Source organism: Gorilla gorilla, chromosome 4 (assembly GCF_029281585.2).
Source record: "Gorilla gorilla gorilla isolate KB3781 chromosome 4, NHGRI_mGorGor1-v2.1_pri, whole genome shotgun sequence".
In the NCBI taxonomy this organism is placed as follows: Eukaryota; Metazoa; Chordata; class Mammalia; order Primates; family Hominidae; genus Gorilla; species Gorilla gorilla.
Genome location: NC_073228.2, coordinates 68,224,516 through 68,248,606, shown reverse-complemented (window position 1 = coordinate 68,248,606; position 24,091 = coordinate 68,224,516).

Genomic DNA, 24,091 nt, shown 5'->3' with positions numbered 1-24,091 from the left:
TTCCATTCCTTTTCACTCTGTTAATCTCGTTTGGATTCCATTCCATTATATTCCATTCCATTCCATTCCATTCCATTCCATTACATTACATTCCATTCCATTCCTTTCCACTCTGTTCCTCTCGGGTGTATTCCTCTGCATTCCATTATATTCCAATCCATTCCATTCCATTCCATTCCATTCCATTGCATTCCATTCCATTCCATTCCATTCTATTCCATTCCATTCTACTTGTGTTGATACCATTCCTTTCCATTCCATTCCATTTCGTTCTATTCGGGTTGATTCCATTCCATTCCATTCCATTCCATTCTGTTTCATTCCATTCCATTCCTTTCCGTTCTACTCGTGTTGAATCCACTCCATTCCATTCCATTCCATTCCATTCCATTCCATTCCACTCCATTGCATTCCATTCCAATCCATTTCTTACCATTCCATTCCCTTCCATTCCATTCCGTTCCATTCTAATCGGATTGATTCCATTCCATACCTTTCCATTCCATTCCATTCCATTCCATCCCATTCCATTCCATTCTTTCCCTTTGCATTCCATGGCATTCCATTCCATTCCATTCCATTCCATTCCATTCCATTCCATTCCATTCCATTCAATTTCTCTCCACTCTGGTTGATTCCGTTCCATTCCATTCCATTCCATTCCATTCCATTCCATTCCATTCCATTCTACTCGGGTGGATTCAATTCCACTCTATTCCTTACCATTCCGTTCCGTTCGGTTCCATTCTACTCGGGTTGATTCCATTCCAGTCCATTCCATTCCATTCCATTCCATTCCATTCCATTCCATTACAATTCTCTCCACTCTGGTTGATAACATTCCATTCCATTCCATTCCATTCCTTTCCATTCAATTCCATTCCATTCCATTCCACGCCGTTCTTCTCGGGTTGATACCATTCCATTCCATTCCATCCCATTCCATTCCATTCTTTCCCTTTGAATTCCATGGCATTGCATTCCATGGCATTCCATTCCATTCCATTCCATTCCATTCCATTCCATTCCATTCCGTTCCATTCCTTTCGACTCGGGTTGATTCCATTCCATTCCATTGCATTCCATTCCATTCCATTCCTTTCCATTCTATTCCATTCCATTCTGCTCTACTCGGGTAGATTCCATTCCATTCCATTCCATTCCTTTGAATTCCATTCCATTCCTTTCCATTCCAGTCTACTCGGGTGGATTGAATTCCATTCTATTCCGTTCCATTCCGTTCCATTCGGTTCCGTTCTACTCGGGTTGATTCAATTCCTTTCCATTCTATTCCTTTCCATTCCATTCCATTCCATCCCATTCCATTCCGTTCCATTCCATTCCATTCCATTCCATTAAATTCCATTGCATTCCGTGCCATTCTATTCAATTCCATTCCATTCCATTCCATTCCATTCCATTCCATTCCATTCCATTCCATTCCACTCTGCTTGATTCCATTCCATTCCGTTCCATTCAATTCCGCTGCATTCCATCCCATTCCATTCCACTCCATTCCACTCCATTCCTTTCCTTTCCTTTCCATTGCATTCCATTTCTTTACATTCAATTCCATTGAATTCCATTCCATTCTATTCCACTCTATTCCATTCCGTTTTACTCGGGTTGTTTCCATTCAATTAAATTGCATTCCATTCCATTCCATTTCATTCCATTCCATTCCATTCTATTCCATTCCATTCCATTCCTTTCCTTTCCTTTCCATTGCATTCCATTCCATTACATTCCATTCCATTGCATTCCATTCCATTCCATCTCGTTCCATTCCTTTCTACTCGGGTTGTATCCATTCCATTCCATTCCATTCCATTCCATTCCATTCCATTCCATTCCATTCCATTCCTTTCCATTCTATTCCATTCCATTCCGCTCTACTCGGGTAGATTCCATTCCATTCCATTCCATTCCATTCCATTCCATTCCATTCCATTCCATTCCATTCCTTTCCATTCCATTCTACTCGGGTGGATTGAATTCCATTCTATTCCATTCCATTCCGTTCCATTCGGTTCCATTCTACTCGGGTTCATTCAATTCCTTTCCATTCTATTCCATTCCATTCCATTCCATTCCATTCCATTCCATTCCATTCCATTCCTTTCCATTCCATTCCATTCCTTTCCTTTCCATTCAATTACATTCCATTCCATTCCCTTCTACTCGTGTTGATTCAAATCCATTCAATTCCAATCCGTTGCGTTCCATTCCCTTCTGTTCCGTTCCATTTTCCTCTGCTTGATTCAATTCCATTCTGTTCCGTTCCCTTCCGTTCCATTCCGTTCCGTTCCGTTCCATTCTTCTCGGGTTGATTCAATTCCATTCTATTCCATTCCATTCCATTCCATTCCATTCCATTCCATTCCATTCCTTTCTTCTCGGGTTGATTCCATTCCATTCCATTCCATTCCATTCCATTCTACTCGGGTAGATTCCATTCCATTCCATTCCATTCCATTCCATTGCACTGCATTCCATACCATTCCATTCCATGCCATTCCATTGCATTGCATTCCATTCCATTCCATTCCATTCCATTCCATTCCATTCCATTCTACTCGGGTTGATTCCATTCCATTCCATTCCATTGCATTCCATTCCATTCCATTCCATTGCATTGCATTCCATTCCATTCCTTTCCGTTCAACTCGTGTTGAATACATTCCATTCCATTCCATTCCTTTCCATTCCATTGCATTCAATTCCATACCAGTGCATTCCATTCCATTCCATTCCATTCCATTCCATTCCATTCTACTCGGGTGGATTCAATTCCACTCTATTCCTTTCCATTCCATTCCGTTCGGTTCCGTTCTACTCGGGTTGATTCCATTCCATTCCATTCCATTCCATTCCATTCCATTCCATTCCATTCCATTACAATTCTCTCCACTCTGGTTGATAACATTCCATTCCATTCCATTCCATTCCTTTCCATTCCATTCCATTCCATTCCATTCCACGCCGTTCTTCTCGGGTTGATACCATTCCATTCCATTCCGTTCCGTTGCATTCCTTTCCATTCTGTTCCATTCCGTTCCGTTCAATTCCATTCCATTCCATTACATTCCTCTGGGGTTGATTCCACTCCATTCCATTCCCTTCCACTCCATTCCTTTCTATTCCGTTCTACTCGGGTTGATTCCATTCCATTCCATTCCATTCCATTCCATTCCGTTCCATTCCATTCCACTCCACTCCATTCCATTCCGTTCAGCTCTGTTCCATTACATTCCATTCTACGAAGGTTGATTTCAATCCATTCCATTCCATTCCATTCCATCCCATTCCATTCCATTCCATTCCATTGCATTCCGTGCCATTCTATTCAATTCCATTCCATTCCATTCCATTCCATTCCATTCCATTCCATTCCACTCTGCTTGATTCCATTCCATTCCGTTCCATTCAATTCCGCTGCATTCCATCCCATTCCATTCCATTCCATTCCATTCCACTCCATTCCTTTCCTTTCCTTTCCATTGCATTCCATTCCGTTACATTCAATTCCATTGAATTCCAATCCATTCTATTCCATTCTATTCCATTCCGTTTTACTCGGGTTGTTTCCATTCCATTAAATTGCATTCCATTCCATTCCATTCCATTCCATTCCATTCCATTCCATTCCATTCCATTCCATTCCTTTCCTTCCCTTTCCATTGCATTCCATTCCATTACATTCCATTCCATTGCATTCCATTCCTTTCCATTCCATTCCATCCCGTTCCATTCCTTTCTACTCGGGTTGTATCCATTCCATTCCATTCCATTCCATTCCATTCCATTCCATTCCATTCCATTCCATTCCATTCCATTCTATTCCATTCCATTCCGCTCTACTCGGGTAGATCATTCCATTCCATTCCATTCCATTCCATTCCATTCCATTCCATTCCATTCCATTCCATTCCATTCCATTCCATTCTATTCCATTCCATTCCATTCCATTCCTTTCCATTCCATTCTACTCGGGTGGATTGAATTCCATTCTATTCCATTTCATTCCGTTCCATTCGGTTCCGTTCTACTCGGGTTGATTCAATTCCTTTCCATTCTATTCCATTCCATTCCATTCCATTCCATTCCATTCCGTTCCATTCCATTCCATTCCATTCCATTCCATTCCATTCCATTCCATTCCATTCCATTCCTTTCCATTCCATTCCATTCCTTTCCTTTCTTTCAATTCCATTCCATTCCCTTCTACTCGTGTTGATTCAATTCCATTCAATTCCAATCTGTTGCGTTCCATTCCCTTCTGTTCCGTTCCGTTCTTCTCTGCTTGATTCAATTCCATTCTGTTCTGTTCCCTTCCGTTCCATTCCGTTCCGTTCCGTTCCATTCTTCTCGGGTTGATTGAATTCCATTCCATTCCATTCCATTCCATTCCATTCCATTCCATTCCATTCCATTCCATTCCATTCCTTTCTTCTCGGGTTGATTCCATTCCATTCCATTCCATTCCATTCCATTCTACTCGGGTAGATTCCATTCCATTCCATTCCATTCCATTCCATTCTACTCGGGTAGATTCCATTCCATTCCATTCCATTCCATTCCATTCCATTCCATTGCATTGCATTCCATACCATTCCATTCCATGCCATTCCATTGCATTGCATTCCATTCCATTCCATTCCATTCCATTCCATTCCATTCCATTCCATTCCATTCCATTCCATTCCATTCTACTCGGGTTGATTCCATTCCATTCCATTCCATTGCATTCCATTCTATTCAATTCCATTCCATTGCATTCCATTCCATTCCTTTCCGTTCAACTCGTGTTGAATACATTCCATTCCATTCCATTCCTTTCCATTCCATTGCATTCAATTCCATACCAGTGCATTCCATTCCATTCCATTCCATTCCATTCCATTCCATTCCATTCCATTCCATTCCATTCCTTTCCGTTCCATTCCATTCCATTCCATTCCATTCCTTTCCATTCCTTTCTTCTCAGGTTGATTCCATTCCATTTCCATTCCATTCAGTTCCATTCCTTTCCATTCGGTTCTACACGGGTACATTCCATTCCATTCCATTCCATTCCATTCCATTGCTTTGCATTCCAATCCATTCCATTCCATTGCATAGCATTCCATTCCATTCCATTCCATTCCATTCCATTCCATTCCATTCCATTCCATTCCTTTCCATTCCATTCCATTCCATTCCATTCCTTTCTACTCGGGTTGATTCCATTCCATTCCATCCATTGCATTCCATTCCATTCCATTCCATTCCATTCCATTCCATTCCATTCCTTTATTTTCCTTTCTACTGGTGTTGAATCCATTCCATTCCATTCCATTCCATTCCATACCATTCCATTCCGATCCATTCCATTCTGTTCTGTTCTAATCGGGTTGGTTCCATACCATTCCTTTCAATTCCATTCCATTCCATTCCATTCCATTCCATTCCATTCCATTCCATTCCATTCCATTCCATTCCATTCCATTCCATTCTTCTCCTTTGCATTCCATTCCATTCCATTCCATTCCATTCCATTTCTTTCCACTCTGTTCCTCCCGGGTGGATTCCATTCCATTCCATTATATTCCATTCCATTCCATTCCATTCCTTTCCACTCTGTTCCTCTCGGGTGTATTCCATTCCATTCCATTATATTCCATTCCATTCCATTATATTCCATTCCATTCCATTCCTTTCCATTCCATTCCATTCCATTACATTCCATTCTATTGCATTCCACTCCTTTCCATTCCATTCTATTCCATTCCATTCTACTTGTGGTGATTCCATTCCATTCCATTCCATTCCATTCCATTCCATTCCATTCCATTCCATTCCATTCCATTCCTTTCCTTTCTTCTCGGGTTGATTCCATTCCATTCCATTCCATTCCGTTCTACTCGGGTTGATTCCATTCCATTCCATTCCATTCCATTGCATTGAATTCCATACCATTCCATTCCATGCCATTCCATTCCATTCCATTCCATTCCATTCCATTCCATTCCATTCCATTCCATTCCATTCCATTCTACTCGGGTTGATTCCATTCCATTCCATTCCATTCCATTGCATTCCATTCCATTCCATTCCATTCCATTCTATTGCATTCCATTCCATTCCTTTCCGTTCAACTAGTGTTGAATACATTCCATTCCATTCCATTCCATTCCATTGCATTCAATTCCACACCAGTGCATTCCATTCCATTCCATTCCATTCCACTCCATTCCTTTCCATTCCATTCCATTCCACTTCATTCCTTTCCACTCCTTTCTTCTTGGGTTGATTCCATTCCATTTCCATTCCATTCCATTCCATTCCATTCCATTCCATTCCATTCCATTCCATTCCATTCCATTCCATTCCATTCCGTTCTACACAGGTACATTCCATTCCATTCCATTCCATTCCATTCCATTCCATTCCATTCCATTCCATTCCATTGCATTGCATTCCATTCCATTCCATTCCATTCCATTGCATTGCATTCCATTCCATTCCATTCCGTTCCATTCCATTCCATTCAATTCCATTCCATTCCATTCCATTCCATTCCATTCCATTCCGTTCTACTCTGGTTGATTCCATTCCATTCCGTTCCGTTCCATTACATTCCCTTCCGTTCCATTCCGTTTCGTCCCGTTCCATTCCGTTGCATTCCATTCCATTCCATTCCATTCCTGTTGTGTTGATTCCATTCCATTTCATTCCATTCCATTCCATTCCATTCCGTTCCATTCCATTCCATTCCATTCCATTCCGTTCCATTCCATTCCATTCCATTCCATTCCATTCCATTCCATTCCATTCCATTGAATTCCATTCGATTCCGTTCCATTCTCTTACATTCCATTTTACTCGGGTCGATTCAGTTCCATTCCATTGCATTCCATTCGATTCCATTCCATTCCTTTCCATTCCATTCCAACCTTTTCCGCTCCGTTCTTTACAGGTTGAATCCATTCCATTCCATTCCGTTCAGTTCCAAACCATTGCGTTCCATTCCGTTCCGTTCCGTTCTGTTCCGTTCCGTTCTGCTCCATTCCATTCCGTTCCAATCCATTCCATTCCTCTCGGGTTGATTCCATTCCATTCCATTCCATTCCATTCCATTTCATTCCATTCCATTCCGTTCCACTCCGGTTGATTCCATTCCATTCCATTCAGTTGCATTCCATTCCATTCCGTTCTCCTCGGGTTGATTCATTTCCATTCCATTCCCTTCCATTCCAATCCATTCCATTCCATTCCATTCCATTGCATTCCATTCCATTCAATTCCATTCAATTCCACTCCGTTCCATTCTACTCGGGTTGATTCCATTGAATTCCATTCTATTCCATTCCATTCCATTCCATTCCACTCGGGTTGATTCTGTTACATGGCATTCCATTCCATTCCATTCCATTCCATTCCATTCCATACCATTCCATTCCATTCCATTCTATTTCATTCCGTGCTACCCTGGTTGATTCCATTCCACTCCATTCCATTTCATTCCATTCCGTTCCTTTCCATTCCGTTCTACTCTGGTTGATTCCATTCTTTCCATTCCATTCCTTTGCATTCCATTCCATTCCATTCCATTCTATTTCATTCCGTGCTACCCTGGTTGATTCCATTCCACTCCATTCCATCCCATTCCATTCCATTCCATCCCATTCCCTTCCATTCCATTCCATTAAATTGCATTGTATTCCATACCATTCCATTCCATTCCATTCCACTCCATTCCATTCCATTCCATTCCATTCCATTCCATTACACTCGGGATGATTCCATTCCATTCCATTCCATTCCATTCCATTCCATTCCATTCCATTCCCTTCCATTGCATTCCATTCCGTTCTTCTCAGGTAGATTCCATTCCATTCTATTCCATTCCGTTGCATTGCATTACAAACCATTCCATTCCATTCCATTCCATTCCATTCCATTCCATTCCATTCTGTCCTACTCGGGTTGATTCCATTCCATTCCATTCCATTCCATTCTGTTCCATTCCATTCCATTGCTTTCCGTTCTATTAGTGTTGTATGCATTCCATTCCATTCCATTCCATTCCATTCCATTGCATTCCATTCCATTCCATTCCATTCCATTCCATTCCATTCCGTTCTACTCGGGTTGATTCCATTCCATTCCATTCCATTCCATTCCATTCCATTCTATTCCATTCCATTCCATTCCTTTCCATTCTACTCGTGTTGTATCCATTCCATTCCATTCCATTCCATTCCATTCCATTCCATTGCATTCCATTCCATTCCATTCCATTCCATTCCATTCCATTCCATTCCATTGCATTCCATTTCATACCATTCCATTCCCTTCCATGCCATTCCATTCCATTCTAATCGGGTTGATTCCTTTCCATACCACTCCGTTCCATTCCATTCCATTCCATTCCATCCCATTCCATTCCATTCCTTTCCTTTGCATTCCATGGCATTCCATTCCATTCCATTGCATTCCATTCCATTCCATTCCATTCCATTCCATTCCATTCCATTCAATATCTCTCCCCTCTGGTTGATTCCGTTCCATTCCATTCCATTCCATTCCATTCCATTCCATACTACTCGGTTGGATTCAATTCCATTCTATTCCATTCCAGTCCGTTCCATTCGGTTCCGCTCTACTCGGGTTGATTCCATTCCAGTCCATTCCATTCCATTCCATTCCATTCCATTCCATTCCATTCCATTCCATTCCATTCCTTTCCATTCCATTCCATTCCATTCCATTCCATTCCATTCCTTTCCATTCCTTTCCATTCCATTCCGCTCTACTCGGGTAGATTCCATTCCATTCCATTCCATTCCATTCCATTCCATTCCATTCCATTCCATTCCATTCCATTCCATTCCTTTCCATTCCATTCTACTCGGGTGGATTGAATTCCATTCTATTCCATTCCATTCCGTTCCATTCGGTTCCGTTCTACTCGGGTTGATTCAATTCCTTTCCATTCTATTCCATTCCATTCCATTCCATTCCATTCCATTCCATTCCATTCCATTCCATTCCATTCCATTCCTTTCCATTCCATTCCATTCCTTTCCTTTCCATTCAATTCCATTTCATTCCCTTCTACCCGTGTTGATTCAATTCCATTCAATTCCAATCCGTTGCGTTCCATTCCCTTCTGTTCCGTTCCGTTCTTCTCTGCTTGATTCAATTCCATTCTGTTCCGTTCCCTTCCGTTCCATTCCGTTCCGTTCCGTTCCATTCTTCTCGGGTTGATTCAATTCCATTCTATTCCATTCCATTCCATTCCATTCCATTCCATTCCATTCCATTCCATTCCATTCCTTTCTTCTCGGGTTGATTCCATTCCATTCCATTCCATTCCATTCTACTCGGGTAGATTCCATTCCATTCCATTCCATTCCATTCCATTGCATTGCATTCCATACCATTCCATTCCATGCCATTCCATTGCATTGCATTCCATTCCATTCCATTCCATTCCATTCCATTCCATTCCATTCCATTCCATTCCATTCCATTCCATTCCATTCCATTCTACTCGGGTTGATTCCATTCCATTCCATTCCATTGCATTCCATTCCATTCCATTCCATTGCATTGCATTCCATTCCATTCCTTTCCGTTCAACTCGTGTTGAATACATTCCATTCCATTCCATTCCTTTCCTTTCCATTGCATTCAATTCCATACCAGTGCATTCCATTCCATTCCATTCCATTCCATTCCATTCCATTCCATTCCATTCCATTCCATTCCATTCCTTTCCATTCCATTCCTTTCCATTCCATTCCTTTCCATTCCTTTCTTCTCAGGTTGATTCCATTCCATTTCCATTTCATTCCATTCCTTTCCATTCGGTTCTACACGGGTACATTCCATTCCATTCCATTCCATTCCGTTGCTTTGCATTCCAATCCATTCCATTCCATTGCATTGCATTCCATTCCATTCCATTCCATTCCATTCCATTCCATTCCATTCCATTCCATTCCATTCCATTCCATTCCATTCCATTCCATTCCATTCCTTTCCATTCCATTCCATTCCATTCCATTCCTTTCTACTCGGGTTGATTCCATTCCATTCCATCCATTGCATTCCATTCCATTCCATTCCATTCCATTCCAATCCATTCCTTTATTTTCCGTTCTACTCGTGTTGAATCCATTCCATTCCATTCCATTCCATTCCATTCCATACCATTCCATTCTGATCCATTCCATTCTGTTCTGTTCTAATCGGGTTGGTTCCATACCATTCCTTTCCATACCATTCCATTCCATTCCATTCCATTCCATTCCATTCCATTCCATTCCTCTCCTTTGCATTCCATTCCATTCCATTCCATTCCATTTCTTTCCAATCTGTTCCTCCCGGGTGGATTCCATTCCATTCCATTATATTCCATTCCATTCCATTCCATTCCTTTCCACTCTGTTCCTCTCGGGTGTATTCCATTCCATTCCATTATATTCCATTCCATTCCATTCCTTTCCATTCCATTCCATTCTATTGCATTCCACTCCATTCCATTCCATTCTATTCCATTCCATTCTACTTGTGTTGATTCCATTCCATTCCATTCCATTCCATTCCATTCCATTCCATTCCATTCCATTCCATTCCATTCCTTTCTTCTCGGGTTGATTCCATTCCATTCCATTCCATTCCGTTCTACTCGGGTAGATTCCATTCCATTCCATTCCATTCCATTGCATTGAATTCCATACCATTCCATGCCATGCCATTCCATTCCATTCCATTCCATTCCATTCCATTCCATTCCATTCCATTCCATTCCATTCCATTCCATTCCATTCTACTCGGGTTGATTCCATTCCGTTCCATTCCATTCCATTCCATTCCATTGCATTCCATTCCATTCCATTCCATTCCATTCCATTCCATTCAATTGAATACCATTCCATTCCTTTCCGTTCAACTCATGTTGAATACATTCCATTCCATTCCATTCCATTCCATTGCATTCATTTCCATACCATTGCATTCCATTCCATTCCATTCCATTCCACTCCATTCCTTTCCATTCCATTCCATTCCACTTCATTCCTTTCCAATCCTTTCTTCTCGGGTTGATTCCATTCCATTTCCATTCCATTCCATTCCATTCCATTCCATTCCATTCCGTTCTACACAGGTACATTCCACTCCATTCCATTCCATTCCATTGCATTGCATTCCATTCCATTCCATTCCATTCCATTCCATTGCATTGCATTCCATTCCATTCCATTCCATTCCATTCCATTGCATTGCCTTCCATTCCATTCCGTTCCATTCCATTCCATTGCATTCCATTCCATTCCATTCCATTCTATTCCATTCCGTTCTACTCGGGTTGATTCCATTCCATTCCATTCCATTCCATTCCATTCAATTCCATAATATTCCACTCTGTTCTGTTCCATTACATTCCACTCTATTGCATCCCGTTCTACTCTTGTGAATTCCTTTCCATTTCATTCCATTCCATTCCTTTCCATTCCATTCCATTCCATTCCATTCCGTTCCATTCCATTCCATTCCATTCCATTCCATTCCATTCCATTCCATTCCATTCCATTCCATTCCGTTCTACTCTGGTTGATTCCATTCCATTCCGTTCCGTTCCATTACATTCCCTTCCGTTCCATTCCGTTTCGTCCCGTTCCATTCCGTTGCATTCCATTCCATTCCATTCCATTCCTGTTGTGTTGATTCCATTCCATTTCATTCCATTCCATTCCATTCCATTCCGTTCCATTCCATTCCATTCCATTCCATTCCATTCCATTCCATTCCATTGCATTCCATTCCATTCCATTGAATTCCATTCGATTCCGTTCCATTCTATTACATTCCATTTTACTCGGGTTGATTCAGTTCCATTCCATTGCATTCCATTCGATTCCATTCCATTCCTTTCCATTCCATTCCAACCTTTTAAGCTCCGTTCTTTACAGGTTGATTCCATTCCATTCCATTCCGTTCAGTTCCAAACCATTGCGTTCCATTCCGTTCCGTTCCGTTCTGTTCCGTTCCGTTCTGCTCCATTCCATTCCGTTCCAATCCATTCCATTCCTCTCGGGTTGATTCCATTCCATTCCATTCCATTCCATTCCATTTCATTCCATTCCATTCCGTTCCACTCCGGTTGATTCCATTCCATTCCATTCAGTTGCATTCCATTCCATTCCGTTCTCCTCGGGTTGATTCATTTCCATTCCATTCCCTTCCATTCCAATCCATTCCATTCCATTCCATTCCATTGCATTCCATTCCATTCAATTCCATTCAATTCCACTCCGATCCATTCTACTCGGGTTGATTCCATTGAATTCCACTCTATTCCATTCCATTCCATTCCATTCCACTCGGGTTGATTCTGTTACATGGCATTCCATTCCATTCCATTCCATTCCATTCCATTCCATTGCATTGCATTCCATTCCATTCCATTCCATTCCATTCCATTCCATTCCATTCCTTTCCGTTCTACTCATGTTGATTCCATTCCATTCCATTCCATTCCATTCCATTCCAGTCCATTCCATTCCTATCCGTACTTCTCAGGTTGATTCCATTCCATTCCATTGCATTCCATTCCATTCCATTCCATTCTATTCCATTCCGTTCTACCCGGGTTGATTCCATTCCATTCCATTCCGTTCCGTTCCATTCCTTTCCATTCTGTTTCGTTCCCTTCCGTTCAATCCCATTCCATTTCATTCCATTCCTCTTGGGTTGATTCCATTCCAATCCATTCCCTTCCACTCCATTCCAATCTATTCCGTTCTACTCGGGTTGATTCCATTCCATTCCATTCCATTCCATTCCATTCCACTCCATTCCATTCCGTTCCGTTCCTTTCCATTCCATTCCATTCTACGCAGGTTGATTCCAATCCATTCCATTCCATTCCATTCCATTCCATTCCATTCCACTCCACTCCATCCCATTCCATTCCATCCCATCCCATTCCATTCCATTCCATTCCATTCCATTCCATTCCATTCCATTCCATTCCATTCCTTTCCATTCCATTCCATTCCATTCCATTCCATTCCATTCCATTCCATTCCATTCCATTCCATTCCATTCCATTCCATTCCTTTCTACTCGGGTTGATTCCATTCCATTCCATTCCGTTCCATTCCATTCCTTTCCATTCTGTTTCTTTCCCTTCCTTTCAATTCCATTCCATTCCTCACGGGTTGATTCCATTCCAAACCATTCCCTTCCACTCCATTCCATTCTATTCCGTTCTACTCGGGTTGATTCTATTCCATTCCATTCCATTCCATTCCATTCCTTTCCATTCCATTCCATTCCATTCCGTTCCGTTCCTTTCCATTCCATTCCATTCTATGCAGGTTGATTCCAATCCATTCCATTCCATTCCATTCCATTCCATTCCATTCCATCCCATTCCATTCCATTCCATTCCATTGCCTTCCATGCCATTCCATTCCATTCCATTCCATTCCATTTCATTCCATTCCATTCCATTCCATTGCATTCCATTCCATTCCATTCCATTCCATTCCGTTCTACTCGAGTTGATTCCATTCCATTCCATTCCATTGCATTCCATTCCGTTCCTTTCCGTTCTACTCGTGTTGAAAACTTTCCATTCCATTCCATTCCATTGCTTTGCATTCCGTTATATTCCATTCCATTCTATTTCATTCCTTTCTACCTTGGTTGATTCCATTATATTCCATTGCATTCCATTCCATTACATTCCATTCCATCCCATTCCGTTCTACTCGGTTTGCTTCCATTCCACTCCATTCCATTCCATTCCATTCCGTTCCATTCCATTCCGTTCTACTCTGGTTGATTCCATTCCATTCCATTCCATTCCATTCCATTCCATTCCATTCCATTCCATTCCATTCCATTCCATTCCATTCCATTGCCTTCCATTCCATTCCATTCCATTCCATTCCATTCCATTCCTTTCCGTTCTACACGTGTTGAATCCATTCCTTTCCATTCCATTGCATTCCATTCCATTCCATTCCATTCCATTCCATTCCATTCCATTTCATTCCATTCCATTCCATCCCATTCCATTCCATTCCTTTCCTTTGCATTCCATGGCATTCCATTCCATTCCATTGCATTCCATTCCATTCCATTCCATTCCATTCCATTCGTTTCCACTGTGTTCCTCTCGGGTGGATTCCATTCCATTCCATTATATTCCTTTCCATTCCATTCCGTTGCATTCCATTCCATTCCATTCCATTCCATTCCATTCCATTCCATTCCATTCCAATTCTATCCACTCTGGTTGATAACATTCCATTCCATTGCATTCCATTCCATTCCATTCCATTCCTTTCCATTGCATTCCATTCCATTCCATTCCATTCCACGCCGTTCTTCTCTGGTTGATTCCATTGCATTCCTTTCCATTCTGTTCCGTTCCGTTACGTTCAATTCCATTCCATTCCATTCCATTCCCCTGGGGTTGATTCCATTCCATTCCTTTCCCTTCCACTCCATTCCATTCTATTCCGTTCTACTCGGGTTGATTCCATTGCATTCCATTCCATTCAATTCCATTCCATTCCACTCCACTCCATTCCATTCCGTTCAGTTCTGTTCCATGCCATTCCATTCTATGCAGGTTGATTCCAATGCAATCCATTCCATTCCATTCCAGTCCATTCCATTCCATTCCATTCCATGCCATTCCATTCCATTCCATTCCATTGCATTCCGTGCCATTCTATTCCATTCCATTCCATTCCATTCCATTCCATTCCATTCCATTCCATTCCATTCCATTTCATTCTTTTCCATTCCATTCCATTCCATTGCTTTCCATTTCATTCCGTTCTTCTCGGGTTGATTCCATTTCATCCCATTCCATTCCATTCCACTCTGGTGGATTCCATTCCATTCCATTCCCTTCCTCTCCATTACATTCTATTCCGTTCTACTCGGGTTGATTCCATTCCATTCCATTTCATTCCATTCCATTCCATTCCATTCCACTCCATTCCGTTCAGTTCCGTTCCGTTCCTTTCCATTCCATTCTACGCAGGTTGATTCCAATCCATTCCATCCCATTCCATTCCATTACATGCAATTCCGTTCCATTCCATTCCATTGCATTCCGTGCCATTCCATTCCATTCCATTCTATTCCATTCCATTCCACTCCATTCCATTCCGTTCCGTTCCTTTCCATTCCATTCCATTCTACGCAGGTTGATTCCAATCCATTCCATTCCATTCCATTCCATTCCATTCCATTCCATTCCATTCCATCCCATCCCATTCAATCCCATCCCATTCCATTCCATTCCATTCCATTCCATTCCATTCCATTCCATTCCATTCCATTCCATTCCTTTCCATTCCATTCCATTCCTTTCCATTCCATTCCTTTCTACTCTGGTTGATTCCATTCCATTCCATTCCGTTCCGTTCCATTCCTTTCCATTCTCTTTCGTTCCCTTCCGTTCAATTCCATTCCATTCCATTCCATTCCATTCCGTTCTACTCGAGTTGACTCCATTCCATTCCATTCCATTGCATTCCATTCCATTCCTTTCCGTTCTACTCGTGTTGAATACATTCCACTCCATTCCATTCCGTTGCTTTGCATTCCGTTCCATTCCATTCCATTCTATTTCATTCCGTTCTACCTTGGTTGATTCCATTATATTCCATTGCATTCCATTCCATTACATTCCATTCTATCCCATTCCGTTCTACTCGGTTTGATTCCATTCCACTCCACTCCATTCCATTCCATTCCGTTCCATTCCATTCCGTTCTACTCTGGTTGATTCCACTCCATTCCATAAAATTCCATTCCATTCCATTCCATTCCATTCCATTCCATCCCATTCAATTCCATTCCATTCCATTCCATTGCATTGCATTCCATTCCATTCCATTCCATACCACTCCTTTCCATTCCATACCATTCCATTCCATTCCATTCCATTCCATTCCATTCCATTCCATTCCATTCCATTCCATTCCATTCCGTTCTACTCGGGTTGATTCCATTCCATTCTATTCCATTAAATTCCATTCCATTGCATTCGATTCCATTCCGTTCTACTCAGGTTGATTCCATTCCATTCTATTCCATTCAATTCCATTCCATTGCATTCCATTCCATTCCTTTCCGTTCTACTCGTGTTGAATACATTCCATTCCATTCCATTCCATTCCATTCCATTCCTTTGCATTCCATTCCATTCCATTCCATTCCATTCAATTCTATTTCATTCCGTGCTACCCTGGTTGATTCCATTCCACTCCATTCCATTTCATTCCATTCCGTTCCTTTCCATTCCGTTCTACTCTGGTTGATTCCATTCTTTCCATTCCATTCCTTTGCATTCCATTCCATTCCATTCCATTCTATTTCATTCCGTGCTACCCTGGTTGATTTCATTCCACTCCATTCCATCCCATTCCATTCCATTCCATCCCATTCCCTTCCATTCCATTCCATTAAATTGCATTGTATTCCATACCATTCCATTCCATTCCATTCCACTCCATTCCATTCCATTCCATTCCATTCCATTCCATTCCATTACACTCGGGATGATTCCATTCCATTCCATTCCATTCCATTCCATTCCATTCCATTCCATTCCACTGCATTCCATTCCGTTCTTCTCAGGTAGATTCCATTCCATTCCATTCTATTCCATTCCATTGCATTGCATTACAAACCATTCCATTCCATTCCATTCCATTCCATTCCAATCCATTCCATTCCATTCTGTCCTACTCGGGTTGATTCCATTCCATTCCATTCCATTTCATTCTGTTCCATTCCATTCCATTCCTTTCCGTTCTACTAGTGTTGTATGCATTCCATTCCATTCCATTCCATTCCATTCCATTCCATTCCATTGCATTCCATTCCATTCCATTCCATTCCATTCCATTCCATTCCTTTCCATTCTACTCGTGTTGTATCCATTCCATTCCATTCCATTCCATTCCATTCCATTCCATTCCATTCCATTCCATTGCATTCCATTCCATTCCATTCCATTCCATTCCATTCCATTCCATTGCATTCCATTTCATACCATTCCATTCCCTTCCATGCCATTCCATTCCATTCTAATCGGGTTGATTCCTTTCCATACCACTCCGTTCCATTCCATTCCATTCCATTCCATCCCATTCCATTCCATTCCTTTAATTTGCATTCCATGGCATTCCATTCCATTCCATTGCATTCCATTCCATTCCACTCCATTCCATTCCATTCCATTCCATTCCATTCCATTCCATTCCATTCCATTCCATTCCATTCCATTCCATTCCATTCAATATCTCTCCCCTCTGGTTGATTCCGCTCCATTCCATTCCATTCCATTCCATTCCATTCCATTCCATTCCATTCCATACTACTCGGTTGGATTCAATTCCATTCTATTCCATTCCAGTCTGTTCCATTCGGTTCCGTTCTACTCGGGTTGATTCCATTCCATTCCATTCCATTCCATTCCATTCCATTCCATTCCATTCCATTCCATTCCATTCCAATTCTCTCCACTCTGGTTGATAACATTCCATTCCATTCCATTCCACTCCATTCGATTCCTTTCCATTCCATTCCATTCCATTCCATTCCATTCCATTCCATTCCATTCCATACCATTCCATTCCGTTCCATTCCATTCTGTTCCGTTCTATTCGGGTTGGTTCCATTCCATTCCATTCCATTCCATTCCATTCCATTCCATTCCATTCCATCGCATTCCATTCCTCTCCTTTGCATTCCATTCCATTCCATTCCATTCCATTCCATTCCATTCCATTCCATTCCATTCCTTTCCACTCTGTTAATCTCGGGTGGATTCCATTCCATTCCATTATATTCCATTCCATTCTAATCCATTCCATTCCATTCCATTCCATTCCATTCCATTCCATTCCATTGCATTCCATTTCATTCCATTGCATTCCATTCCATTCCATTTCATTCTATTCCATTCCATTCTACTTGTGTTGATACCATTCTATTCCATTCCATTCCATTCCGTTCTACTCGGGTTGATTCCATTCCATTCCATTCCATTCCATTCTATTTTACTCCATTCCATTCCTTTCCGTTCTACTCGTGTTGAATCCATTCCATTCCCTTCCATTCCATTCCATTCCATTCCATTCCATTCCATTCCATTCCATTCCATTCCATTGCATTCCATTCCATTCCATTTCTTACCATTCCATTCCCTTCCATTCCATTCCGTTCCATTCTAATCGGATTGATTCCATAGCATACAATTCCATACCATTCCATTCCATTCCATCCCATTCCATTCCATTCTTTCCCTTTGCATTCCATGGCATTCCATTCCATGGCATTCCATTCCATTCCATTCCATTCCATTCCATTCCTTTCCTTTGCATTCCATGGCATTCCATTCCATTCCATTGCATTCCATTCCAATCCATTCCATTCCATTCCATTCCTTTCCATTCCTTTCTTCTCGGGTTGATTCCATTCCAATTCCATTCCTTTCCATTCCATTCCTTTCCATTCCATTCCTTTCCATTCCTTCCTTCTCGGGTTGATTCCATTCCAATTCCATTCCATTCCATTCCATTCCGTTCCATTCCATTCCATTCCGTTCTACACGGGTACATTCCATTCCATTCCATTCCATTCCATTCCATTCCATTCCATTGCATTCCATTCCATTCCATTCCATTCCATTCCATTCCATTCCATTCCATTCCTTTCCGTTCTACTCGTGATGAATCCATTCCCTTCCATTCCATTCCATTCCATTCCATTCCATTCCATACCATTCCTTTCCTTTCCGTTCTACTCGTGTTGAATCCATTCCATTCCACTCCATTCCGTTCCATTCCATTCCATACCATTCCATTCCGTTCCATCCCATTCTGTTCCGTTCTATTCGGGTTGGATCCATTCCATTCCATTCAATTCCATTCCATTCCATTCCATTCCATTCCATTCCATTCCATTCCATCGCATTCCATTCCTCTCCTTTGCATTCCATGCCATTCCATTCCATTCCATTCCATTCCATTCCTTTTCACTCTGTTAATCTCGTTTGGATTCCATTCCATTCCATTATATTCCATTCCATTCCATTCCATTCCATTCCACTACATTCCATTCCATTCCTTTCCACTCTGTTCCTCTCGGGTGTATTCCACTGCATTCCATTATATTCCAATCCATTCCATTCCATTCCATTCCATTCCATTCCATTCCATTCCATTCCATTCCATTCCATTCCATTGCATTCCATTCCATTCCATTTCTTACCATTCCATTCCCTTCCATTCCATTCCGTTCCATTCTAATCGGATTGATTCCATTCCTTACAATTCCATACCATTCCATTCCATTCCATCCCATTCCATTCCATTCTTTCCCTTTGCATTCCATGGCATTCCATTCCATGGCATTCCATTCCATGGCATTCCATTCCATTCCATTCCATTCCATTCCATTCCATTCCATTCCATTCTATTCCATTCCATTCCGCTCTACTCGGGTAGATTCCATTCCATTCCACTCCATTCCTTTCCATTCCATTCCATTCCTTTCCATTCCAGTCTACTCGGGTGGATTGAATTCCATTCTATTCCGTTCCATTCCGTTCCATTCGGTTCCGTTCTACTCGGGTTGATTCAATTCCTTTCCATTCCATTCCTTTCCATTCCATTCCATTCCATCCCATTCCATTCCGTTCCGTTCCATTCCATTCCATTCCATTCCATTCCATTCCATTCCATTCCATTCCACTCCATGCCTTTCCTTTCCATTCAATTCCATTCCATTCCCTTCTATTCGTGTTGATTCAATTCCATTCAATTCCAATCCGTTGCGTTCCATCCCCTTCTGTTCCGTTCCGTTCTCCTCTGCTTGATTCAATTCCCTTCTGTTCCGTTCCCTTCCATTCCATTCTGTTCCATTCCGTTCCATTCTACTCGGGTTGATTCAATTCCATTCTATTCCATTCCATTCAATTCCATTCCATTCCATTCCATTCCATTCCTTTCAACTCCATTCCTTTCCATTCCATTCCATTCCATTCTATTTCATTCCATTCCATTCCTTTCCGTTCTACTCGTGTTGAATCCATTCCATTCCATTCCATTCCATTCCATTCCATTCCATTGCATTCCATTCCATTCCTTTCCATTCCTTTCTTCTCAGGTTGATTCCATTCCATTTCCATTCCATTCCATTCCATTCCTTTCGAATCCGTTCTACACGGGTACATTCCATTCCATTCCATTCCATTCGATTCCATTGCATTGCATTCCATTCCATTCCATTCCATTCCATTCCATTCCATTCCATTGCATTCCATTCCATTCCATTCCATTCTATTTCATTCCGTTCTACCCTGGTTGATTCCTTTATATTCCATTACATTCCATTCCATTACATTCCATTCTATCCCATTCCATTCTACTCGGTTTGATTCCATTCCACTCCATTCCATTCCATTCCATTCCATTCCATTCCTTTCCATACCATTCCATTCCATTCCATTCCTTTCCATACCATTTCACTCCATTCCATTCCATTCCGTTCTACTCGCGTAGATTCCATTCCGTTACATTCCATTCCATTGCATTCAATTCCATATAAGTGCATTCCATTCCATTCCTTTCCATTCCATTCCATACCATTCCATTCCATTCCATTACATTTCTTTCCATTCCATTCCTTTCCATTCCATTCCTTTCCATTCCTTTCTTCTCAGGTTGATTCCATTCCATTCCATTCCGTTCTACTCGGGTTGATTCCATTCCATTCCATTCCATTCCATTCTATTTTACTCCATTCCATTCCATTCCGTTCTACTCGGGTTGATTCCATTCCATTCCATTCCATTTAATTCCATTCCATTCCATTCCTTTCTACACGGGTACATTCCATTCCATTCCATTCCATTCCTTTCCATTCCATTCCATTCCATTCCATTCCATTGCATTCCATTCCATTCCATTCCATTCCATTCCATGCCATTCCATTCCTTTCCTTTCCGTTCTTCTCGTGTTGAATCCATTCCATTCCACTCCATTCCGTTCCATTCCATTCCATACCATTCCATTCCGTTCCATTCCATTCTGTTCCGTTCTATTCGTGTTGGTTCCATTCCATTCCATTCAATTTCATTCCATTCCATTCCATTCCATTCCATTCCATTCCATTCCATTCCATCGCATTCCGTTCCTCTCCTATGCATTCCATGCCATTCCATTCCATTCCATTCCATGCCATTCCATTCCATTCCATTCCTTTTCACTCTGTTAATCTCGTTTGGATTCCATTCCATTCCATTATATTCCATTCCATTCCATTCCATTCCATTCCATTCCATTCCATTCCATTCCATTCCATTCCATTCCTTTCCACTCTGTTCCTCTCGGGTGTATTCCACTGCATTCCATTATATTCCAATCCATTCCATTCCATTCCATTCCATTCCATTCCATTCCATTCCATTCCATTCCATTCCATTGCATTCCATTCTATTCCATTCCATTCTATTCCATTCCATTCTACTTGTGTTGATACCATTCCATTCCATTCCATTCCATTCCGTTCTATTCGGGTTGATTCCATTCCATTCCATTCCATTCCATTCTATTTCATTCCATTCCATTCCTTTCCGTTCTACTCGTGTTGAATCCACTCCATTCCATTCCATTCCATTCCATTCCATTCCATTCCATTCCATTGCATTCCATTCCAATCCATTTCTTACCATTCCATTCCCTTCCATTCCATTCCGTTCCATTCTAATCGGATTGATTCCATTCCATACCATTCCATTCCATTCCATTCCATTCCATTCCTTTCCACTCCATTCTTTCCCTTTGCATTCCATGGCATTCCATTCCATTCCATTGCATTCCATTCCATTCCATTCCATTCCATTCCATTCCATTCCATTCCATTCCATTCCATTCCATTCAATTTCTCTTCTCTCTGGTTGATTGCGTTCCATTCCATTCCATTCCATTCCATTCCATTCCATTCCATTCCATTCTACTCGGGTGGATTCAATTCCACTCTATTCCTTTCCATTCCGTTCCGTTCGGTTCCGTTCTACTCGGGTTGATTCCATTCCATTCCATTCCATTCCATTCCATTCCATTCCATTACAATTCTCTCCACTCTGGTTGATAACATTCCATTCCATTCCATTCCATTCCTTTCCATTCCATTCCATTCCATTCCATTCCACGCTGTTCTTCTCGGGTTGATACCATTCCATTCCATTCCGTTCCGTTGCATTCCTTTCCATTCTGTTCCATTCCGTTCCGTTCAATTCCATTCCATTCCATTACATTCCTCTGGGGTTGATTCCACTCCATTCCATTCCCTTCCACTCCATTCCATTCTATTCCGTTCTACTCGGGTTGATTCCATTCCATTCCATTCCATTCCATTCCATTCCATTCCATTCCATTCCATTCCATTCCATTCCATTCCGTTCCATTCCATTCCACTCCACTCCATTCCATTCCGTTCAGCTCTGTTCCATTACATTCCATTCTACGCAGGTTGATTCCAATCCATTCCGTTCCATTCCATTCCATTCCATCCCATTCCATTCCATTCCATTCCATTTCATTCCGTGCCATTTTATTCAATTGCATTCCATTCCATTCCATTCCACTCTGGTTGATTCCATTCCATTCCGTTCCATTCAATTCCGCTGCATTCCATCCCATTCCATTCCATTCCATTCCACTCCATTCCTTTCCTTTCCTTTCCAATGCATTCCATTCCGTTACATTCAATGCCATTGAATTCCATTACATTCTATTCCATTCTATTCCATTCCGTTTTACTCGGGTTGTTTCCATTCCATTAAATTGCATTCCATTCCATTCCATTCCATTCCATTCCATTCCATTCCATTCCTTTCCTTTCCTTTCCATTGCATTCCTTTCCATTCCATTCCATTCCATTGCATTCCATTCCATTCACTTCCATTCCATTCCGTTCCATTCCTTTCTACTCGGGTTGTTTCCATTCCATTCCATTCCATTCCATTCCATTCCATTCCATTCCATTCCATTCCATTCCATTCCATTCCATTCCATTCCATTGCATTCCATTCCATTCCATTCCATTCCATTCCATTCCATTCCATTCCATTCCTTTCCGTTCTACTCGTGTTGAATCCATTCCCTTCCATTCCATTCCATTCCATTCCATACCATTCCTTTCCTTTCCGTTCTACTCGTGTTGAATCCATTCCATTCCACTCCATTCCGTTCCATTCCATTCCATACCATTCCATTCCGTTCCATCCCATTCTGTTCCGTTCTATTCGGGTTGGATCCATTCCATTCCATTCAATTCCATTCCATTCCATTCCATTCCATTCCATTCCATTCCATCGCATTCCATTCCTCTCCTTTGCATTCCATGCCATTCCATTCCATTCCATTCCATTCCATTCCTTTTCACTCTGTTAATCTCGTTTGGATTCCATTCCATTCCATTATATTCCATTCCATTCCATTCCATTCCATTCCACTACATTCCATTCCATTCCTTTCCACTCTGTTCCTCTCGGGTGTATTCCACTGCATTCCATTATATTCCAATCCATTCCATTCCATTCCATTCCATTCCATTCCATTCCATTCCATTGCATTCCATTCCATTCCATTCCATTCTATTCCATTCCATTGTACTTGTGTTGATACCATTCCATTCCATTCCATTCCATTCCGTTCTATTCGGGTTGATTCCATTCCATTCCATTCCATTCCATTCTATTTCATTCCATTCCATTCCTTTCCGTTCTACTCGTGTTGAATCCACTCCATTCCATTCCATTCCATTCCATTCCATTGCATTCCATTCCAATCCATTTCATACCATTCCATTCCCTTCCATTCCATTCCGTTCCTTTCTAATCGGATTGATTCCATTCCATACCATTCCATTCCATTCCATCCCATTCCATTCCATTCTTTCCCTTTGCATTCCATGGCATTCCATTCCATTCCATTCCATTCCATTCCATTCCATTCAATTTCTCTCCACTCTGGTTGATTCCGTTCCATTCCAT